General features: G+C 41.5%; 1 long non-coding RNA gene across 1 annotated transcript in view; it reads left to right on the top strand.

Annotated features, from left to right (window-relative positions):
• Positions 1–21,676, top strand: part of LOC128851997 (uncharacterized) — a 178,299-nt gene extending 156,623 nt beyond the window's left edge. Inside the window, exons 6-7 of the long non-coding RNA XR_008449596.1 lie at positions 19,134–19,263; positions 21,292–21,676. This is a non-coding gene — a long non-coding RNA (uncharacterized LOC128851997). The remainder of the gene's footprint in view (positions 1–19,133; positions 19,264–21,291) is intronic.
• The last annotated feature ends 678 nt before the right edge of the window (positions 21,677–22,354 follow it).

The raw sequence follows: 22,354 nt of genomic DNA, 5'->3' as shown, positions 1-22,354 counted from the left end.
AACAGTGATAAAATGAAGCAGTTTCATGTTCCTGGTTTGAACAGTGAGTGCCCAAACAGATAAATTGGAAAAGTTTTTCCAAGGCTGAGTTAACTCTATAGATGAAAATTTACTACGGTTTGGTTCTTCCTCTCCTAGCCTTGCTTTTCTTTGAATCTGAAATAATTTTCATAGTGACAAGAATTAAATGAACCCTTGTGAAATAGACCCTTTAATGTAGATTAGTTTCCTATTTCATTTCTTCCTAAAAAAATAGGGGCATGTTGGACTATCCTTTAATCACGCATCAACCAAATTATTTTTTAATGAACAGTTATGGAATGGCAAATTTCTTTGCATTTTTCATTAAGGGAGTCTAAGGTGGGGGGGGTTGTAAGCATATCTACAGTAGAGACAAAAAAAAAGGCTTTTTTTGCGACTTACAGGATATTTTGTATGTAACATATCTGAGCAGCAACCTTAAAAGGTCAGTTAAAAAATTCATGGTCTTTCACAGAGTTACAATTGGGAAGAAAAGAAGCTGTTAATGGCAAAAGAATAATAAATGTTTAATTGGAGGAATGGCATTGCAGTTTGTGGCCTTGCAGCAGGCAGCTTCCATTAAATGCACGCTCAAGAAATCAAGTGGCGTTGGTACACGAATGCCGGTGAGTTCCCATGTTTTGGAAGACAGATGCATTATTTCATTCTTTTTTAATAACAGAGAAGAGAGGTCTGCTTAGGAAAGGTGAGGTGCAGTCCAAACTTGCTCCCATGTCAGTGGCAACACCAGATTCATTTATGGCAAATGCAAGTGATAACAGAAATAACGAAGACTGAGAGGGACAAGAGAGCCAGTACAGACAGTAGGTGGCTCAAAGCCTTCTGGTCATGATCCTTTTTATTCCTCATTTGAAGGCTGCAGCTGCTTTTCCCACTCTGCAGCAGACTGAGAGCTAAAGCGCTTTGACGCTATTTCCCTGCATCTCCTATACATTGTCATCAACGCAAAATTATGGTATGTTAGCGTATCTGAAATATGTAATGGAGATATTATCAAAATATTTGATTGGAAGGCCTTAGGACATTCCCTGGTTGTATCCTGAGAGAGAGAATGTAATAAAAAATATCTTCAGCTAGAAAACAGATGTTTTAACACAATTTTGTTTCATAGAAATGTTTGAAAGGGTTTATTTCAATTCCTCTTTGAAATACAAACAGATTTTGAAGCCTTGAATGCAATCACAAGATGGATTTGTTCCCTGGCCAGCTCTGTGCTTCAGCCTCTGGCGGGCGTTTCTGCTGCCCCCAGCTTGGGTTTCTCTGCCTATCTGTATTGGTTCTGGCTGAAATGGAGTTAAGTTTCCCCACAGCAACCCTCGTTGTGCTGTGCTCTGTGTGGGTAGCTGGGAAGGTGTTGATAACATGTGCGTGTCCTGGCTATGGCTGGGCAGTGCTTGCACAGCACCGGGGCTGGCTGCCCAGCATCCCTGCTGGATGGCAATGGGCAAGATCCTGGGAGGAGGGGACACAGCTGGGACAGCTGACCCAAACTGACCAAAGGGATATTCCAAACCATATGAGGGTATGGTACCTGCTCAGCAATAAAAGCCAAGAGAAAGGAGGAGGTGGCAGGGGCTTTCATTATTTAATTATATTTGTCTTCTGGAGTGACAGCCGTGTGTACTGAAGCCCTGTTTCCTGAGAAATGGCCGGACATTGCCTGCTGATGGGAAGTACAGAAGAAATCTGTTGTTTTCCTTTGCTTCTGTGTATGGCTTTTGCTTTATCAAGCTGCCTTTATTTTGACCCATGAGGGGTTTTTTTTCCCCCCCGTCTTATTTTCTCCCCACCCTGTCCTGCTGAGTAGGGGATTGGTGGAGCAGCTTGCTGGGCAGATGAAGTCCATACTCAAGGTTAACCCACCACACCATGTCATCGTTTGCTCAGCAGTCATAGGGCAGTGACTGTACTGGGGAGCAGTGCTCCCCACACCATAGGGAGGAGAGCTTTTCTTTTGCTCTTTAATTTCTACTGCAAGCACCTCTCCTCATGCCTTTCATGTAGGTGTTTCAGGCTATGAAAGAGGGAGGGTAAGGAAAAGTGTAAGAAATAGTATCTGCTGAAGAAATGAAGAGATGGACAATCCTGTGGAAAACAGGGAAATCAATTGGGAATAGCAGTGCAAATTAGCATTTTTAATACCTGTAAACAGATGAGACTGTATAATTTACCATGGAAATAATCTGTAAAACACGCTCTCCCCAGGTACAAGTTGCTGTCTGTCACCCCCTACCCGTGACCCTGCCATGACACATTCTGCCTTATCAGCCTTTATGTATGGAGTCACTGGCATGTGTGATCAACTAAAACCTCCCATAAAGCATGGGTAGGTGAAAATAAGCCCTGGGCAGATGTTTAAGTTGATTTAGGCTAAGCCCTGGGCAGGTGTTTAAGTTGATTTAGGCTTGTTTCTGAGATCAGTCTTGCTGGGCACCAGACCTGGGTGTATGGGCCACTTTCTATCATAGTGCTAGGAAAAACAGCCTGGTCTTGGATCTTTTTCTCTTTCCTATTCCTAATTTTCTCCTAATTATTCTCTCTTAATTCATCTACCCACTTGATTCCTCTTTTCCCTTACTTTTCTTTTGTATCTCAAACACTCTTCTCCTCCCATGCTTTCCATATGCTTTCTTTCCTGCTCCTCTTTCCCCTCATTCTTCCCTCAAGCCAGGACAGCTTTTAGCTACAGTGAGAAAAGACATATTGTGAAGGTGCTGTATTTTCCAACCTCTTCCCATGCTCACTCGGAGTTGGGAGCAAAATGTTCCTGGTGTGCTGCCAGCTGAACCTCTCGCAGTGCTACAAAGCTGGCTCCCTCCCATCCATGTACTCCCGGGATGCACTCCCACAGCATGGGCTTTTTGTTGGCTATTTCCTACGTGGCTGGCTTTCTCTTCCTTTCCGGCACAGAACTGAGTGATTATAAATCAAACTATTTGGAAAAACTGTTCTTAAAGGCTAGAGGTAGTACATCTACTTATCAAACCCTGTGTATTTCTGGAGAAAGTGGGAAAGCCTTTATTAGTTTCAAAACATACGCACTGTTGCCTTACATTTAGCATGGGAGTTAGACCTGTTTGAGATGGTGAGATGATTGCTGTAGTCACTCTTTTGATGGGTTGGGATGAAGTATCACTTTGTTTGCCTTTTCTTTCAATTTCAGGATTGTTTGGAGTTCTATATGATTCTCATCCACTCATGTTAAGCAGGCAAACCCAGGCTGTCTTCTTTACCGTATATTAAGAAAAGGCTTAAGACTTTATTCCGCTCTAACTTCTGGCCTCTTTGTTTAGCAGATCTTTTATTTTAGGCTCGTAGGTTTGTTGCTTGATGTTTACCTGCAAAGAGCAACAGATGCCATCTATTACCCTGCCTGTCTTAAAAATTACTCTAGCCTTTTGGTGCATTTCTCCAATTAGTGCATTTTTAAAGTAGAATTTTTTTATCAAAGCGCGTTCTGAAATGGTGGAAATACTGTTGCTTTCAGTATTACTCTGCAATCAGAAAAATGCATATTTTTGGAGCGAAAAGTTATGGTAGAAACAGCAAATTTAACACAACAAAAAGCAAACACTTTGCTCATGTGAATCCTAGTTTGTAGTTTTAGATTGTGAGATATTGGCCCAGTTTCTGTCTGTAAAATTAGCTTCCTATAAATATATTGAGGCAGGAAGATAAAACATTTCATGGTGTTTGTCAGTGAAGGGGTAGGCACAAAGCTCAAGGAGAAGCGTCATACAACCTGTCCTAGAAATGATTCTGTATTTATTGTACTTCATCAGTGTGTCTTCCTCCTTTTGCTGGGACTGCAAGCCTGAAGATCTATTCCTTATATAACAGGGAAGCCTTGCCTTACCTCTGCTCTCCTAGGGTTTAGGCTTTTCTAGCGTATCCTGTTCTTGGCTTACAAGCTTGAAGAAGAGAGTTCAGTAAGCAGGAGAGTCAAGTCCCCTATCTTTACTAAACCTTTTGTCCCCATGGAAGCTTTGTCTTTGGTGTTCAGATATTTTGGGAAGAGTTTAACCATTTACTTTGGAGTAAAAGGACATACTGACAGTTAACACCTTATCTTTATTTTTTATTGGCTTTATTTCTTCAGGCGTGTTGTTTCTAGGTGTAAGATAAGATGAAAGAAAATGCAAGGCTGTGAGCGGCAGCTCTAATCTCCACTTCCATGCCAGGCTGTGAACAGCCCTAATGTGCCTGGGCAGGACCTGGAAGAAGTTTCCTCTCACACAACCTCACTCGTGCTCAGAGTGCAGCAATACAGCAGGTGCTTACGGTCGCACACGGTGGCTGTGGTGAGCCAGCAGCGCTGCCTGAGCAAACCTATCCTTCCACCTCCCAGGGGACCCTAAACGCTGAGCCAGCAAGGGCTGCTGCAACAGCTTGAGGGCAGAATACATGTCTTCATTGTTGGTGCCCCAATTAAAAGTCCTTATTTTGGTGCAAACCCCCCAGAGGTGGAGTGTTTTAGCTTTAAAACTGGGCTGCAGACAGTGGTGGCTGAGGCAGAGGAACAATCCCTGATCTGCTCCCAGACCCTCAGAGCTGCATTTTGTCTCAGATGCCGCAAAATCCTACAGAACTTGTCTGTCTGGATCCTTTATCAAGCACTGCCCATGTCCTACATGTAGCTACTCTTTTTTCATTTGAGATTTATTCTCTTGGCTTGTAGTGATATCGTCACCCGTGACCTTTTCTGCTTTTGCATTGTGCTAGAAATTTCTGTATGTGCTGCCTGTGGTCAGATCCAAATTGGGAGCATATGGTGCTCCCCATTAATGCTTTCAATTATTCTTTTACAAGCTTCTGGCTGCCTGGTTGGATGATGCCTTCTCACAGCCATCCAGCACGGCTACTTACAGTCACTAGGAAATTCTGCGTCACAAGCCATCCAGTTGTAATTGTCCATTTTCTCTCAGGAAATTCAAAACAGAGGATGTAAATACATAAAGCGATAGTGTGTTAAGCGAGAGGGATTTAATTTGTTTACATTTCCAGTATGCATGTAATTAATTTGCTCTTAAACAGAGGCAACAGACCACTTGAATGTGATTTGACTTGAAATTTGGCTTCTGGGAAGAGACAGGGAAAGGAGCTAGAGCTGGGTCTGATTCTTCTGCCCTTTTACACCAGGAAGACTAAGCACATTCTGGCTTCTCCGTCTGCTTCAGGTCTTTCAAATGGGACCTCTACCTATCTATTTATTAGTTTCAAAGCATGCAATTCAGTCCTTACAATTTGTGATGCTTGCAGGTTAAGAGCACTGGACTGGAGGAACTGCCCTTCAGTGAAATACCAGGTGTTGTTAGCATGGGAATTGGCTCCACACCTGCAGGGAAGCTATTTCAATGTAGATAAACATTTTATTAGCTGTTAGGTTGCTAAGGAGTCATCCACTACAAATAATAGTATTTATAGCTAAATTTAGGCATGTACCAAGTTAGCAGGTTCAATAACAGGAAAAAGAGATGTGTGAAGAAGCTGCTAAGCTATATGTAAATCAGCCTGTTGCCTGTGTTTGCAACAGCGACAGTTCTGGCGCTTCTGTTGGAGAAGGGTGGGATTGCCCAGGTTACCCCTCTAAGAAAAGTGCACAAAGGGAAGTGGGTCTGCCTGCAAGATTTTGACTGCATTGTAGCGAGTGGCTGTCCATGGGCATTTGGTCTCTGTCAGGCATGGTCTTTCCAGCCTTTCTGACAGATGTCGTGAACAGCAGCGCCATCCCCCACCAAGAGGCATGGCTTGAGGTTGGAGCACTGCCTCAAATCCCTGATTATAAAACAAAACAAAACAAAAGGCTGAATAACTAGAAAGGAATTTTGCCCTTTTGTTCCATAAGCTCCTTGGGTCAAAGGCCTTGTAGAAATCCCAATTATTGTTATTGTTTATTATTATTCTTGGTAGGAGATGTGGGCAAAGTCCTTTGAAACAGGAAGTGTTTTTAGGCTATCTTCTGAGCAACTCTAATCACATTACATTTTCTCTCTCTTCAAAGATCTGAGAAATCTCTCTGTTCACGGTTAATATCTGGACATGGTTGTTATGTTGATGGTAACTTACTTGCAAAGCATAATTATGGGAAATTCCTACAGCTTGTGATAAAGTGCCCAGAACAGGTCACCACAGCAGGTTCTTCCTCAGTTTCGAGTGATCAGTCTCCTTCAGAGAAGTCAAGACCTGTCCTGGTGAAACAGAGCTCTATGTCAGAGATTATTTTGTTACAAAGATTTCTTCACTTACTGCAGTTAAGATTCGGAAAAGTGAAAATCTATTTCTAGAGCTGCTGCTACCACACTTTCTTGGTCCTTTTTTGATTTTTAAACTGTCACATACTACTTTTAACTGGTGGAACAATAACTTTTAGCTATTTCTCTGAAACCAACTGTGTAGTAGTTACATCCACGCAAATATGAAATAGATGTATAAGAGTTTGGAAGAGCAGCGCATTACAGTTTACAGCCCATGCCTGTTTAAGGGTGTACCTGGTTCCACCATGGAAGCCAAGGGTACCATTCCCATCAGCTGAGATGCTGGCTCTGCATCCTTGCCAGGTTTCTGTGGGCACCCATTCCTCCTCTCGTACTCCCTCCACATGTATTTAGGGACTTTACCAAATTAAATGTCATTTCAGCTATGTAAGCGTGAATGTGTTTCAAAACATTAAGTAACAGTCTTGCTGTGCTATTGTGGAGGCAATAAAAGCAAGATTAAGCCATAATCCAATTTTAATGATTGTGAAAAAAATAATAGAGGAGAAACTATGAGACTCGGTACAACAAATATTTACCTACTGCATGCAATAAACTTGCTCGTAACGGCCCTGGGATTCCACTGCCTGCTGCTCGCAATGGAAAGGCAGAGGAAAAGGACAGTTCGGAGAGCAGCACAGTCCTGTAGCTTAGCTGGCAACAGAGACACCGTTATGGAAGGTAAGAGTCCCAGCTGAGCACATCTGCGTTTACTGAGCATTAGAAAGACAAGATACTTAGTTCATGGAACACACAGAGAAATTCTGTCTGTGTTGAAAGCATTGAACCCCACTGAGTTTGCAGAAATCAGTGCTGCAGTCATGGTTCCTGCCTGGCTACTGTGGGCTTTCTGTCCTGCACCCCCATGAGCTGCAGGACAACTCCTGGAATTCAGAGCATCAGGAGCTGACTCACAATAATACCTTTTTCTCCCCAGTTTCTGCCTCTCCCTTGTAAGCACCCTGCAGAATTTCTAAGCTATGGCAGCATCCTAGAACTGTTCTCAGAGCCTTGTTGCTTCCTAGAGTGTCTTCAAGCATAGAATTTCTTCCATAAAAGATATTGGAGGTGGTGGGATTCTGGTAACCTAAAGTCATGCTATTGTGAGATGACCTGTGTTATTTACACTTAATTTAACACCAAATAGAGCATCCATTGCATTGTAAATTCTCTCCATAGAAACTGCTTAACTCAGAGCTTAGTAAAGTTGAGACTAAGTTTCTGCAAAGTACCATGTTTTAATAAAAACAAACAAAATGAAAAAGAAGTCACAAAGCATCAGGACTCTCCTGATAAGTAACAGCTTTTTAAGTGTAAATAATTTTCAAGGCAAGTTTAATTTCAGCAATATATATATATGTGGAAATATTTTTTGCTTAAGGATTTAAACTTTGGGTTTTTGTCAGCCATAATGAAAATGCTACTAATATGTAAGTGTAACTTAAGTTCATTTTTACAGAATTAGCATGGGCCTCCTGTTATGTTGGAAAGAGCAGTTGGAAAGTTGTTGGGAAGTTCAGCTGAAATTAAGTTCTAGGCTAAAGGGCACGTTTCTATTTTAGCTGCCCTTTAATAGCTCCCTATTAAAATAGCATTCTATAAACTGAGCTTTAGCATAGTCCTATTTTTTATCTCCTTTTACAGTCAGTATAATAAAGATACAGCACTTGAGGACAGAAAGTAATGAAATACAAGCTGTCAGAATAAATGTCTACATCTTCTTTTTCAGCTTAAAGTACACTTGTGGAAGGAAAGGCAGCCTTAGAGGATTGATGCATTGATGGTATGTCAGGAGAATGAAATATGAAATCCCCATAAAGCGCTTAGAAGCTGTCGGTGTAAAAGTGATACAGAAATATGAAAAGCCCAACAACCACCAAACCCCTCTGAATGACAAAGGTTTTGTGATTCTACCAGATCACTCCTGGGGAGAGGGAGAAGCTTGAAGCAAGCTTTGACCCAGAGGTCTGAGAGGAAATCCCTCCAAGAGAGGTGTTAGGGCCTGGAGGAAAAAAAAACCACGGTGGAGATGAAGGCCATGCCTGCCTCCCTGCTCAGCTGTCCAGGCAGAAGGGAGGAGTGACTGCTTTGCTAGAAGCTTGGGGGTGCATCCAAAGAAGTTTAAAACACAAACAGTGAAATGTTTCTGTCACAAAGCTGTAAAATATTTGGGAATAATCTCCCTCATTTTGGTCAGGGAACACTACACTGACTCCTCCTTTACTGATAGCATCCTTGTAGGTAGCGCAGTTCTGTCTAAACATCCTCGTGTCTTTGAGCATGGATGGCCTTAACTCTGCTAATATGCATTCACCGATAATTTTTTAGGTGCAAAACCATGCTGGCTCACAATAGACTGATATTCTCCTGTTTGTCACCCATAAGCCTTTCGCTATGGGTAGCACATTTAATTTCTGCTTGGGTCCTGTAGGAAAACTGCAGCCATAAAAGGGACAGCCACCAAAGCCCTTGGCTTCTTACTTTTCTGCTATCTTCTCCAGCATGTGAACTGGATGGGTGTGTGTTTTTCCCTTTCAGAAAGCTGGTAATTGCAATTGGATGCCTTTAAACTGCTACACTTGCAGCAGTGATAATAATTATTCTTGATGTATTCTGGGCATGTGTCTTCTAAAGGTGTGCTAAAGCAAGGAAAGAGACTTATGGGATGAATGAGATGAATTATGGAAACAAATAAAGCATCTAAAATGTATTAGAACAGGTAAAGCTCAAGGGAATGCCAACTTAAGCACTAGATTTTAAAATAATTTGAAAGCAGTAGAAGGGAATATTTCACACCTTATGAGCAATAGATGTCAAAACTATCAAGCAAACAAACAACAACAGAGATACTTCTGTTCAAAAGCAAGTTAAAAAATGAACAGGAAGAATGTTTCCCATTGTCTATACTTTTGTGGAAGATTCTTAATGATCACTTCGAAAGTAAGGCGAAGGGAAGTTTCTTACTGGCAGGTAATGCAAGTTCCCAAAGGACTGTGTGGTATGACAGTGGTTATTAATGTCACCCTTGTAGTAAGAATGTGATATATTCAGACAAGACTGGTAAAGATGTATGGTTCTTGGTCAAGCTGTGTTTGTGTAAGACAACTTCTGTCACTAAAAGAGGGCTGCAGGAAGTGGTTTTGATGAATTACACTTGATCTGAGGGAGCTGATAGGAAAAACACCACTCAGAAAGCTGTGTTTTGTGTATGTGGATTGAATTTTGCAAGAATGGCTTCACTACCATAGCTGCATTCTATGGTAGTATAAAATCACTGTGAGCCTTCAGCACAAAAGCGCAAATAGGTGTTGGAGTGGACAAAAGTGCTTTTTCAAATAGCTGTGAGGGTGGGGAGGCCCTGGCCCAGGCTGCCCAGAGAAGCTGTGGCTGCCCCATCCCTGGAGGTGTTCAGGGCCAGGCTGGATGGGGCTTTGAGCAGCCTGATCCAGTGGGAGGTGTCCCTGCCCATGGCAGGGGGGTGGGACTGGATGGGCTTTGAGGTCTCTTCAGCCCAAACCATTCTGTGCTTCTACTTAAAACAGTGAAGAGTAACAGTAGTATTAGTTCTTGTGTGAGTGCGTGAGGGCTGCTGCCTCCTGCTGCCAGGGGTGGTGTGTCCTCCCTCACTGCCTAGGGGACACAATTCAGCTACAAGGTGCGCTGGCTCAGCCTGATGATCCATCCATATGGTCTAGCGTCTTGTCTCCACTTTGGAGATTGGCACTTGTGTGCACCTGCACGTTGCAGCTCCCATGCCAGGCATCTCCCCAAACCTGCACCGTGACACACAGATCTTCCCCTTGCTCTCTCCAAAACCAAGGCCGGACACGATCTCTTCTTCTGGAAGTCTTTACTGAGTTTCTATACATCCCGTGCTCAGTCAGGAAGGTGTTTTGACTTCAAATAGACACAGTATGTTGAGTGATATTGCATTCCCTGTGCCTGCGGGCATCTCTCCAGTGCTGTCCCCCAGCTCCCAGCTGCCTCCCTCCTGCTGCTCTGGGTCTGACGGCAGCTCACGCCTCTGCTGGATGCTGTTCAGCACTCAGGTTTTGTTACTTTTCCAAATGGAGTTTGAATTTCTGTCCGTTGTAACAGAATGTGAAACGTAAAAGAAAATACCTTTGTACTCCCAGCCAGCCGGCACGGTGCAGTGGAAGGGAAGCAATACTGCCAGCCATCTGAATCCAGGATGCAAAGGCAACGCGACCTGAGTGGTGATTACTAGAGGAGCTGTGATGGCTGTGAGAAGACCCTATGCATAAGGGGGAAATGGACAATAGACAGCAAAGATCTCAGTTAAAAGTACAGCAAAACTGAGAAACAAGTTGATAGCTACAAGGAGTGAGGCTGAAGCATCAGTCTTTGTTGCACAGTTGTTGTATCCCATATGGGCTTTTATCGGGAACAGTCCGTGACCACACATACCATATGTGCAGCAACATCTCTGCTTAGTGAGCTGGAAGTTTGAACTACAAATTTCCTTACAATTAGTGGTGTTAATATGAGCCAAAGTGATATTAATTTTAATTAATACTGAATGAAGAAAAAAAAATTCCATTTGTTCTATTCAACCCCTCAAATCTCCCTTTTGGCTCCATATGGAAAGGCTTGCATTAACTTTCCAGTGAATTTCTGTTTGCAGAAAGATGAAGCAGTGGAAATGCCTGTGTGCACTGGCAGAAGTGCTGACCTGCTGCAGGTAGATGTGATTATTCTGAAAGCAGCTTGTAGATGTGGTGGTTTGTACACTGGAAAAAAAGAATAATAAAGAACATGCCCAAGGGACAATTTGCACAATGCAAATTCAGAAAAGCATAACTTTAAAGTGACTTGATGAATTCATGGGCTGTTCAGCATTTGAAGTATTTTTATTTAAACCATCTGGTGGGTGATCGTAATAATAATAATAAAGCACCACTAAACCCAGGTGTCTGTTCAGATCATTACAAAGAGAAAACAGGGTTGCATTCCAATAGTTCCTTCCAGGCTTTGAAGTATCTATGAAGAAGTGAGCTCTTCAAATTAAATCCTTATCTTGATCAAAATGAAATACTGAGGCTGCAGCCCATACCTGGGCTGTACAGGTGTGTGCTGCGATGTAGTCTGCAGTCCTTCAGCCTCACTGGGATGTGGGAAGAATGTTCTGTGGCTCTTTCCTGACCTGCATGTGTGCTCTTTTTATGTAGAAACCAGGGTACAAAGGGAAGGAGGAGAGGGGTCCAGGGGCTGCCCTGAATAACACTTGGGCACAGCTATAGCACTTCTTTTGAGCTGGGAGCTCCTCTGGGCAGCCTCGGCCTCCGTATGGACCCACATTGCTCCAACACAAGAAGTAAGATCACATCAGAGAAGCAAGTTTTGATAATCCATTACACTTTGCCTTATCTCTATACTGAATCCTGCAGATAACATGTTTTTCATTCAAGCTTATCTTCTAAAAAGGTAGCCTGTCTAGATTTGAAGGGAATAAGAGATGGAGAGGCCTTCCTTCATATTAGATTCCTTCCTTCATTCTTCCTTCGTATTAGATTTTGAAGTGTTTCTGAATAGAGATTTTAAGATTTTGGAAAGGGGTGAGTTTGAAGGTATTTATTTCCGTTTTCTATTACTTGTCTAAAAGGCTGAGAGAAAATAATTTGCTTTGAGAGGGAGTATGAAGATACACAAAGTCTCTCTACGTTGGCTATATACAGAAGTTGGCCACTGCCTTTAGGAAGACTGAAAACACCAAAAATGAAAGCACTAGTTTATACATAAAGTAGGTCAGATTCTTCCCTCTCCCACAGATTTAAGAGCCTTCTCTTCCTTGATAAAATCTACCTGGCTAATTAGCGTTGCCTCTTCATGTAGCATGGATTCTTACATTAGGCAGTGACTTGACAAAAGTGGTTTTAAAAAAAAGTATGCGTGTGTCTGTGTGCATTTTTCTGACATGACTGCAGCGTGCTAGATGCCAGGGAAGATGTTGTTTTCAGAACAAGCGCTCATTTGAAGCACTCCTGCACTCAAAATGATTTCTTTCACCTCTGAGGTTGTGCACTGACAGGAAGGAGCTCACTCTGACTAATCAAAAATATGAAGAAATTATGATTAATCTTTTCCTTTATCTATAGAATATATAAAAGAATTATAGTGTCATTTCTATGTGTGTGGAGACAACTGAAACAAGCAAGGCATGCTTGTTATCCCACTGACTGGTTTAACAACAGGGCCCATTTTTTCTGTGTTTGCTCTTCCTCAGTACAGTCACTTGAGTCGAAAACTCTGTTAGATGCGAGAATACAGTGGCTGACACAGCCAGGCCTTGATCCTGCTGGGGGTTGTGGAAGGCTGTCAGGGAAGAAGTCACTCTTGCTGAGCACGGCACAGATAAGCAGCACAGTTGCTTTGAATTATTGTGGTATTGCTATAAAGGCATGCCCCTTATTTTATGTTCCTGCAATGCTAGGCTGAGCCATGTGAAAGCTGTTCTCTTTCACGATGCAATCTTACTCTGTCAGTGGATTGATCATAGTCACACCTGGAAGGATGATGCTCCAAGACACTGCAACCAAGCAACCAGGCATTGCTTGTGTGCTCTCCACGGCTGTGGTCCAGGCAGCAGCACCTGGAGCTAACTAGCTCCTTGATCCCCTTCTCACTAATTCCATCTATTCTCTGTTCTTTGGTAAATTTTCTCATCTTTTTAGCTTTCAGACAGCAATAGATCATTTCGAGAATGGATTCATTTATCCAAGGCTGTTTAAAGATCTGAAAAGAATACACTTCAAAGGCAGGAAATGGGATGCAGTGCAAGTGGACAGGGGAGAAGGAAGTGCAGTAAGGCTAAATTAGCTCTTTCTCTCTAGGCAAGCAAAAAACCCTGTTTCTGTCTGCCTTTTCAGATGTTTTGCTCTAATAGCAAAGGGGAATATAGAATGAGATGGATCTGTTTGAAATCAAAAGTTTGAGCTGGGCTAGCAGAAAGGCCAGATCCACTGGGGAGGGAGGCGAGGAGGCAGACGGGGATGTATGGCTGGAATGTGTAACTCCTGCTTGGCAAACCAGCTCATCGAGGCAAGCGTTTAGTGCTTAGCCTGCATGCCTCTGTGGCGGGTGTCTGACCTACTGTGTTCTTGGAGTGCAATGAAAAATGCTTCAGTTGCAAACGCAAGCATTTTTTGGAAAAGAAGTGGAGGTCAGCACAGAATCCCAGTCTGCTGCAAGGACAAAATAAAATAGTGTGTTAGGAAGCAGGAGCAGTCATTTGGGAGTTTCTCTGCCATAGGAAAAGAAAGTAGGAAGAAAGCCTGGAGCAGAACTGCCTCAGTTTTATTTAGAGGTGCTATTGCTCTTGCTGTGAGAATAGACAGACGAGGTGGCACAGTTTATGCAATGGTTTTATGTAGTGGGGCTTGAGATCTGGTGTGATACAACCAAACCTGAGGTGCACATACAAATACTGCTGTCCTTTAAATATGCTAAATCAATATATCTGGGAAAAGTCAGGTAGCAGTGCAAGTAAAAGATGACATTTTTTGATAAACAACAGCTGGACCTGCAAGTGTCTTCTCATTTCCACCCAAATTTAAATACTGGAGGAGAATGCAGGATCATCTGGCCCCACTGTGACAACACTGATTTTGTTCCGTTTGGTTTTCCTTTTTTGTTAGAGTCTTGTACATTGTCGGAGAATAGGGTTTTGGCACAGCATTGATATTTTTCTTTCTTTTTTTTTTTTTATTCATTCCCTGGGCTTTAATTTGTTCATTTTCAGCAACCTTCTTACTTGGCTTATCTGTTTTAGAATCGGTGTGTGAAAGGTTTAGGACAAAATCGAACTGAGTGTTGTGAAAGAAACATCTGCACCTTTTGTAGGAAAAAAAAAAAGCCTATTATGAGCAACGGAAGAATAGTTGGGAGTCTCGTTGCCCATAGAAATAGAAAGAATACTGCAAAAGTTAACCTGTTCGGGAATTGAACTGGATAAATTTCATTATAGAGCCCAAATATATAAAGAAAAGGTAGGTGTAAAGACAGTCAAAAGCTTTACAAAACTTAGGTTATGAAGGCTGTAGGTTGTGTAACTCACTTAAATCTTACACATTAGATGGTATTTTTAAATGATATTTTGCATCAACCTGATAAGTGCTCAAGGATGAACTGCGATTATTTGAGAATCCAGTTATTTAATATTGTACCTGCAGCCCCAGCTCAATATTGTAAACAGAGCTCCAGTCTTTCACAGGGAAGTACTTTCACAGAAAATGGGGTCTAAGCTTGCAACTTTGTAGTATAAAACGGCCCTGCAGATACACCACGTCAATGTTCTTCTAAGACTCACAAGCCTATGATAGGGCCAAATTCCTCTCCTAATTTTTCTATTTCCCTCACTTTTCTCAGAAGGCTATGGCTGAGATCTGTGTCTGGAAGTTCACGTACTTGTTGTGAACCTGCTGCCTTCATCTGAGGTCCCCTACCTCTTGTGCTGGAAGAAAGAGGGAGCTTCTATCACATTGTTTATGATCTTACAGACTTTTATCTTCCCTCAGACACCCTTCTTCCAGCCTGAGGGCTCAGTCTATTTGACTGCACCACAGATGGAAACTATTCCGTATCTTTGATCTTGTTTCTCTGAACCTTTTCCAAGTCTGTCTTGGGGGTAGGTGGGCGGAGGTGTGGGATGGACAGATGGAAGAAAGAGGATTGACCAAAGCTGTAGCATTCAAGATGTGGGTCTAAAGGGCTATAGTGTGTAATGATTGTCTCTGCTTTATTCTTTATCCCTTTTCTAACAGCTCTTAATCACTATTCTGTTTGTTGCCCTAAACACTGTGCTGGTATTTTTATTTAGTAATTCCAAAACCCTACTCCCAAGTTAAGTCGATAGCCTAGAGCCCATCATTTCACACAGAACATCTGTGAATCCCTGCTGCTTTTTTAATTTTCTGACTTTTGCCTGCCATCTCAGCCTTATAAAGTCTTCTTCTGTGCCATGAGGAGAAAGAACCCTACAAGTGCCTCCTCCCCTCTCTTGCTCCTGCTGCACACGGCCAGCCCAGAGTAGCTGGGGTAACCACTTCCTTCACGCTGTGTTTCCCTGCCTGATATTTCCTGGTCAAATAGGAATGCTCTGTATCTTTATCTTGACTAGATAGTTGTCACAAATAATTGTAACCAAAATAAAATGTTCCAACTGAAACTTTCCCTGCGTAAATTAGCATGGAAGAAAGTGAGAGGCTCTTTATAGCCCAATGGCCGTGCACCGTTACAGCATTCAGAACCACAGCTTCGGGTTGAGTTAGAGTTGATCTTTAAGGTCTTTTCCAACCCTAACTATTCTATGATTCTATCATGGTGCAATCTACAAACCAGTACAACTACTCTGTTGCGATCTTACATAAATTACTGTGGATCACTTCTGATTTATGACATTTTAATTCTCTTTTGATTGCTATTCTTGCTCAAAAAAAACCCAGCTCCTTCCCCTAGTCTCCAAAACGGAACTTATTAAAGGATTTTATGTAGTCTGGTGACAGGAACCAGAGCCATAAAGGAAGAATAATGAAATGTTTGGGTTTTTTTTTTAAGATAAAAACTCAGTGTCTACCACCTGCCACCATTGTATGAGAATCACTGACATTTAGGACAGAAAGCACATCTAGGTATACAAATCATTTCCTATTAAGCTGTCTGTGTTGAAATGATAAACTTCCTAATTAGGTTATTCCATTCCATCTCTTTGTATGGCTCCCCAGTCTATAGTATTTTATGAATAGTTCATGCTGTGGTGTACTTATTAATATGCTTCCACAACCTAAATGGCATAATTAGTTGCATTTTTATCTCGAAGGTTCAATTAAAAAAGTAACCTAGTAGGAGGTAGGATTCCCAATTACTGAGGGTGGGAAAGACACCTATTCTCTTCTTGCTGTCTTTCATCTTAGACATAATTCAATCAGGTTTTTTTCCAGATAAAATGTAGCTTTTCATCCCTGTGGAGGTAGGAGAGAGGTCATAGAGACCTGTGGAGACCACATATAATGATGTCTATTTTTATCTCCACTTTCCTTTAAAGATACAATTAAATTTGTAGTACACTCAAATTGTAGACACTATACACTCTGTCTTGAAGACATAAAAAGAAATTAATTTCATTGCTCTTTCTTGTATTTTAAAAACATTAATTTTTCTATTTCAGGTTCATTAACCAAGCCTTTACAAGTACACTAGAAGTCAAATGGAATTAATTTACATTTTATGTCTTACAAGTGTTTTATTTTGGAAACTTGTAAATAGGTGCCACCGCTGTTTGAGAAAATGTCAGAAGAATTTGACAGATGTAAATCTGGCATTTAATATTCTTAATTTAAAACTCCAGATACAATTTCCAAGGACAAGAATTGTGAGTGGTGTCAGGGGGTTATTGGAAGTCTAGCAAAGTATTCACAATAGTTATTGTAAAATTGAGTTGTTGAAGCTCGAATATTTTCCATTAACGCTTGTAAATGAACTGCACTAAAGGAAAAAAAAATGGCAATAGCATTTACTGAATTTATTTTGAAATTAATTGTTTTTTCTCCAGTCATTTTTTCCAGGTAGACATAAAGCCAAAAACTTAAACTTTTTTAGCCCTTTCATTCTGACATACTAGGTGACCACTAGCTGAGGGCTCACACCTACGTTAGTCTCATCCATGTCTCTTCATTATACCCGGATGATTTCTTCTGAGGCATGAAATGGATTTGCAGCATTTCTGACCAAAATGCCAATGTTAAGGAAACTGATTTGTATATGAACTTATCCAGAGATTTTTGCAAAAACATTATTATTAAATATTAGTCTATCTCCATAGGATTGTTATTTTCATGAAAGAAAGTTTTGGACCACCCAGCTTTTTTCTCTGTTAAACATTGGTGCATGTAGAGCGTAGTTCCTGGGCCTCATTCCAAGTCATATAAACTTTTTCCTTAAAAGATCTGAAAATGGACGTATTTTAAGATCACAAGGTATTTTCACCATTAAAATGTTCCCAAGATTAGATCACGCTTTGGCAATGAAAACAGAATTTAATTCTTTGGCTCTTTTTATAGGGAATTCATTACAGACAGATTTCAGATTGGGGCACAGTTTACTGGTGAGAGCGATAGACTTCAAGCGCAGCTCTTTTGCTGTTTTGAGACTGCACACAGTGTCAACAGAGATTCTCTGGGATTTGGAAGTAATTTAACGGGGTTTTATAATATTCTCCTGAAGTGAGGCAATACAACAAGGCAAGAAGGTTCATGGACAAGATGCTTCTAACATCCCATCTCACCTTCTGACTTAGCTTTTGGAATTGTTGTCCCCATGTCCTTATCCACCCTTTGGTTCCTCACCCAGCCGTCCCCTCTGAAACGCAGGCACTGATTCCGCAGTCAGGTCAGCACCATTCCTCCTCTGACTTTGCACCAGACATTGCAGCACAGGAGCCCTACAAGTTTGCATGCAAAAGCGGGTCAGTTCATGACATACTCTTGACTATATTTACATTTTATTATTCTTACATTAGTTTACACAAATTCACACACACGTTTTATGTATTTTCACATACATTTGCATGCTCAACTAGCAATGTGTTTTTGTGATTTTTTCAAGATACATGTTTGGGACTTTGAAGCTGCAGATCAAATAAAAGCCTGAATACTATGACAGCCTCACAGTTGTGCTGTCTTGCTTTATATTTATAGAGGTGTATGGTTTAGATACAATTACAGAACAAGAGCAGTGCAATATATCATACTACTATTAACTATCCCCTCGTTGTAGAAAAGCTGTAACATAAGAACCCTAAATGGCAGTATCTAAAGAGAAGCATGGTGAGTATAAAGAAAGGGTTGGACATTTCTGTCACAGTGGGCGTGTTGTAACAAATTATTTTGGAGACATAAGCTTTTGTCTAGGATTAAAAGCTATCAGAGTCCCTGATTACCATCACTGCGTGACTGTAGAAATAGAATGGCAATGTAGATGACTAGAACTTCGTGTACAACTTATTCCTTCCACATCTGTGTACAGTTCACCATCACAAACAATGCATCCAAACCCAATGGTCTGTACATCAAAAAGAAGATATCTCCGTTGATGGAGAGAGAGACACGCTCGGATACTTTGAGAAAGCTCGGCCTGTGACATAATGAAAATGAAGCTGAAGTCCATGCTCTTTATTCCTACTGCAGTGAGAAAACAGCCTTAAACTTTTAATCCAAGCAAGAGCTGTGGTCACTTCATAGAAGAGGACTACACCCATACAACAATGAAACAAAGCAACAGCATCTCCTTTTGTGAGATTCACACCCATCAGCATGGGTTTGCTGTTTCTGTATTTTCTACTGTCTTTGCACTTGTATCTGTGAATAAGGTAATAAACACTAAAATACTTTACGCTGACTGCAGACCTAAAGTATCATAAGAAAATGAAAGCCTGAAAGATGCAGTGCTAGAGAACATCAGTCATATAAGGCCTGCAGGGGAACAAAAAAGACAAGATGTGTCTTTGTTTCCTTTCATTTACTCTCATGTTCTGATGAAGTCCTAAGCATAGTGTGAAGGGACCTGCTTTTGGGCTAGCTCTGCAGGACCTAGTGGTGTATTGTAGATGCACTGTGAAGAGTTTCAAAGCAAGGTAGACAGAAACTGCGGTGGTGATTTTTGAGCGTGCTGCAGCAGCACTCCAGTATGGACCAGTGTGATAACAACAGGGTCACTCTGTCATCTGTAAAACATCCCAATTTTTATTTATGAAGGCATGCAGCTCAGACAAAGCAGGACCTACCTTTCTGCGGGATACTTTGTTTAAAAATTTTTCCCTTCCAGGATGGAGAAAAAATCTGCCCCCGTTCTGGAAACGTATCTACAGTGTCTGAATTTTCATCTCTCTATTCAACTTTTCAAACACCATCTCCTCAAAACAGCATAAAAGACCTGCTGCACCTGCTATCAAAAGGTAATATGCTTTACTAAAAAAAATATATTCTCTTTTTTTTATTTTGAAATGAAAGTGTAAAAAGCCTTTATGTGCAGTACAGGAAAAGAAAGGCTATATTCTATTCTGCTGATGAAAAGATATGTTTTATTGGCTTGCTTTATGGTTGAATTTTTTTCTGATACAACACATTCATTTTGGTCCTTAAAGGTGATCTCTTCCTTCCCTTCTCACCCTCCCCAAACCAATAGGCCTTTTTGAATTATGTAAAACCTTCCTTTCAAAAAGAATTTCCTTGGGTGGGTTATGAGCCTTATCTAAATTGTGTTAGCGAAGAATGGAGAAAACGCACTTACAATGGAGCTTCATCAAAAATACAATGGGAAGCCAGTGGCTGGTTTGTGAAGTCATTGAATGGCAGTGACTGAAAGGGTCATGACTAGATACCCAGTATTTTAAGAAGGATTTTGCTTATCATTTCGACTCCCCTAAACTAGAGGAAATAATTTATTCCATCACTGATGGGCAGTGAGTATTGTAAGTACCGGTCATTTGATTTGTCTGTAGCTGTTTGTGGAAATCTCAGAAAATGTAGTACCTTTTCAAGAAAAAAAGGAGAGAATAGGAGCTCAGAGTGCTGAAGATCAGTTTACACCACCTTGCTGTTTAGGAAAGTGAGAACGTTCTTCTTGAGTAACCCTGCAACAGAAAGCATTTGAATGGTCATTCATTACTGTAACACAACTACTAGTGAAGGTTTAACAAGTCAGCATATGTGTGCCGCTTTGCTGCGTGGCATTTCATCACAAGGGCTCTTGAAATATTTACTTACTGTTTCCTTACTTTCCTTCATTAATAATGAAACACCCAAGATCCCGTTTGTAGTTCCCTTTGGTTAAACAAACAACACTCATTCGTAGATTTAAATGGGCCACATTTTCTGTCGTGTGCTACCAGAGACTTCAGCTATTTCTATACGGAGCAGCTTACCCTCAAGTCAGAGTGAGATCTATTTAGTTATGGATTTGCTTCTAGTTTCTTCAGTGAAAGTTTCATAGGATTTAATTCATAAGCTCATTGCTTTCTGTGTCATAATCCAAAAGGCTGCATCAGAGAGTAGTTGATAGGAAGCTGGTTTTGCTCACCGAGGGGTGTGTTCTTTGCAAAGCATACACCTGAGCAGGTACTGGAAAGTGGGATCATGTTTCTAAATACAGATATTCAAGTATTAGTAATCAAAATAGAAGTGGCCTAATGTACAGCAGTAAATGTCTGCAGCTTCACTGAGGCGTGCAGTGGAACCTGGGCATCACCGAGCTTTCTAGTGAAAGGCTCGAGCTCTCTACTGTTAAGTTGAAGAGGAAACTATGGCTGGTGTAAATCAAACTTATGAGAGATGCAATGAAAGGAGCAAGCCCAGTGTAAAGGCACACATCCCTCTTCCACCTTACATGGCAAAGAGAAGGCAGCAGAAAGTGGATCATCCTCCTCAGAGGCAAAGTGATCTCCCTAGTGTAAGGATATGGCACCATCTGCAGGTGAGAGTGCTGTCCAGTGTTTCCCCTTCTCTACAGTAGGGATTCGAAAAAAATACCAAAGCATTGCTGTAGTTTTGACTCCAGGAGGTTGCCAGCTACGCTTTTTGTCATTCAGCTGCGGATGTTCAGTGCAGCATAGATAGCTGAATCGGGCTGCTCTCCTGAGTATCGCTCTCCCTGGGCTGATGAGATGCACTGCTCTGGGTGATGTCCCAGGCTTGCTTTGCTCCTATTTTCTTCACCTGGGTGCTTGAGTTCAGCCTGAAATAAAGCTATGCTAGACATAAATTCTGTGTTTCTATAATTTCAAAAGCTCCTACAGGCCTAAGGCAATAGTCCTTTCCTGTTTTCTAAGATGCTTCTACCACAGGTTTTATCATAAGCCACCCCAGCTCTGTGGTCCCTTAAGCATAGCAATGAAATCTGAGGTGCTCAGGCTATAACTTTGGTTTCTCCTTCTTTCCTTTTCTTCATGCTTTTTTTTGTGGTGCATGTTGGGACTACTACCTAGAGGGACACTTGTGCTGCAAACACTGGAAGAGATTTTGCATATATTGTACCAGCAAGGTCTGTTTTCTCTGGATGTGTTTTCCTTGTGTTTGTGCTATTTCCTCTTCAAAGCCTTGGCTCCATGTTTCATGTAAATGTCACCATAACCTGGGACTGGCAGGACACAGTTGCTCTCATTTGATGTGGAGGGCACAGATGGTGTTTGTACCTGCACTTCCCTGGCTTCAGTGGAATAGTCCTTTGATACAAAAAAATGCCAACAAATAAGCTCTCTAAGACTTGCTTTTGGGGTTCTAGAAAGCAATCATCCTTTATCAGGCCTGGGCAACACAAGGGAGTGATCCCCATCAATCCTGTGCAGTGAGACAAGAGCTGGGGACAGAACAGATTTCCCGCTTACATGTATATGGATAAATTTTTCTAGAAATCTTATGTATATTCTATTCCTTTCCAAAGACTGATTTTGATGTTATTATGAACTTCACAACAGTCACTCTCATGCTAGTTTGGAGCTCTGGAGCCAGCTGTGTGTGACCTTGCACTTGAGACAGGGAAAGGCTGCAAACAGAGGTGATTACAGAAGAAGATACATTTGTTCAGCACAGATCATGCTGAACACAGGATGTTATCATCTCCAAAGGATGAAGTGTCTGGAAAAACACCATTTGAAAGAAAACATGCTATCAGAGGGACATTCTGTCTAATTTTCCAAAAAGGCAATTACTTCAATGAAACTTTACTTTAGCTTAAATAAAAAATACTACAGTTTTTGTAGAAGTAGCTACTTCTGTATCACACATAGGTCTGATTAAAGGGATACTTGACTTCCTAACTCCAAAACGAGTCCTGGAGAGTTCATTTGCCAGCATTTTTGGTATCAGGCAACACGAGGAAATGATCCCATCAGCATAACACTGACGTGGATATCTTTTAACTGAGATGAGGCAGCAGAGAGGGAAGGTGCTCATGCCCTGCACCACTGCCAAAGAGGCTGCTGCAGCGGACGGAAGAGCTCAGGAGGCTCACAAGCAACACTTTAAATTGTCTCTCTCCGCTCCAGCTTT

Source organism: Cuculus canorus, chromosome 4 (assembly GCF_017976375.1).
Source record: "Cuculus canorus isolate bCucCan1 chromosome 4, bCucCan1.pri, whole genome shotgun sequence".
Taxonomy (NCBI): Eukaryota; Metazoa; Chordata; class Aves; order Cuculiformes; family Cuculidae; genus Cuculus; species Cuculus canorus.
The sequence above is the reverse complement of the archived record's forward strand: the minus strand, read 5'-3'. Positions and strand labels throughout refer to the sequence as shown.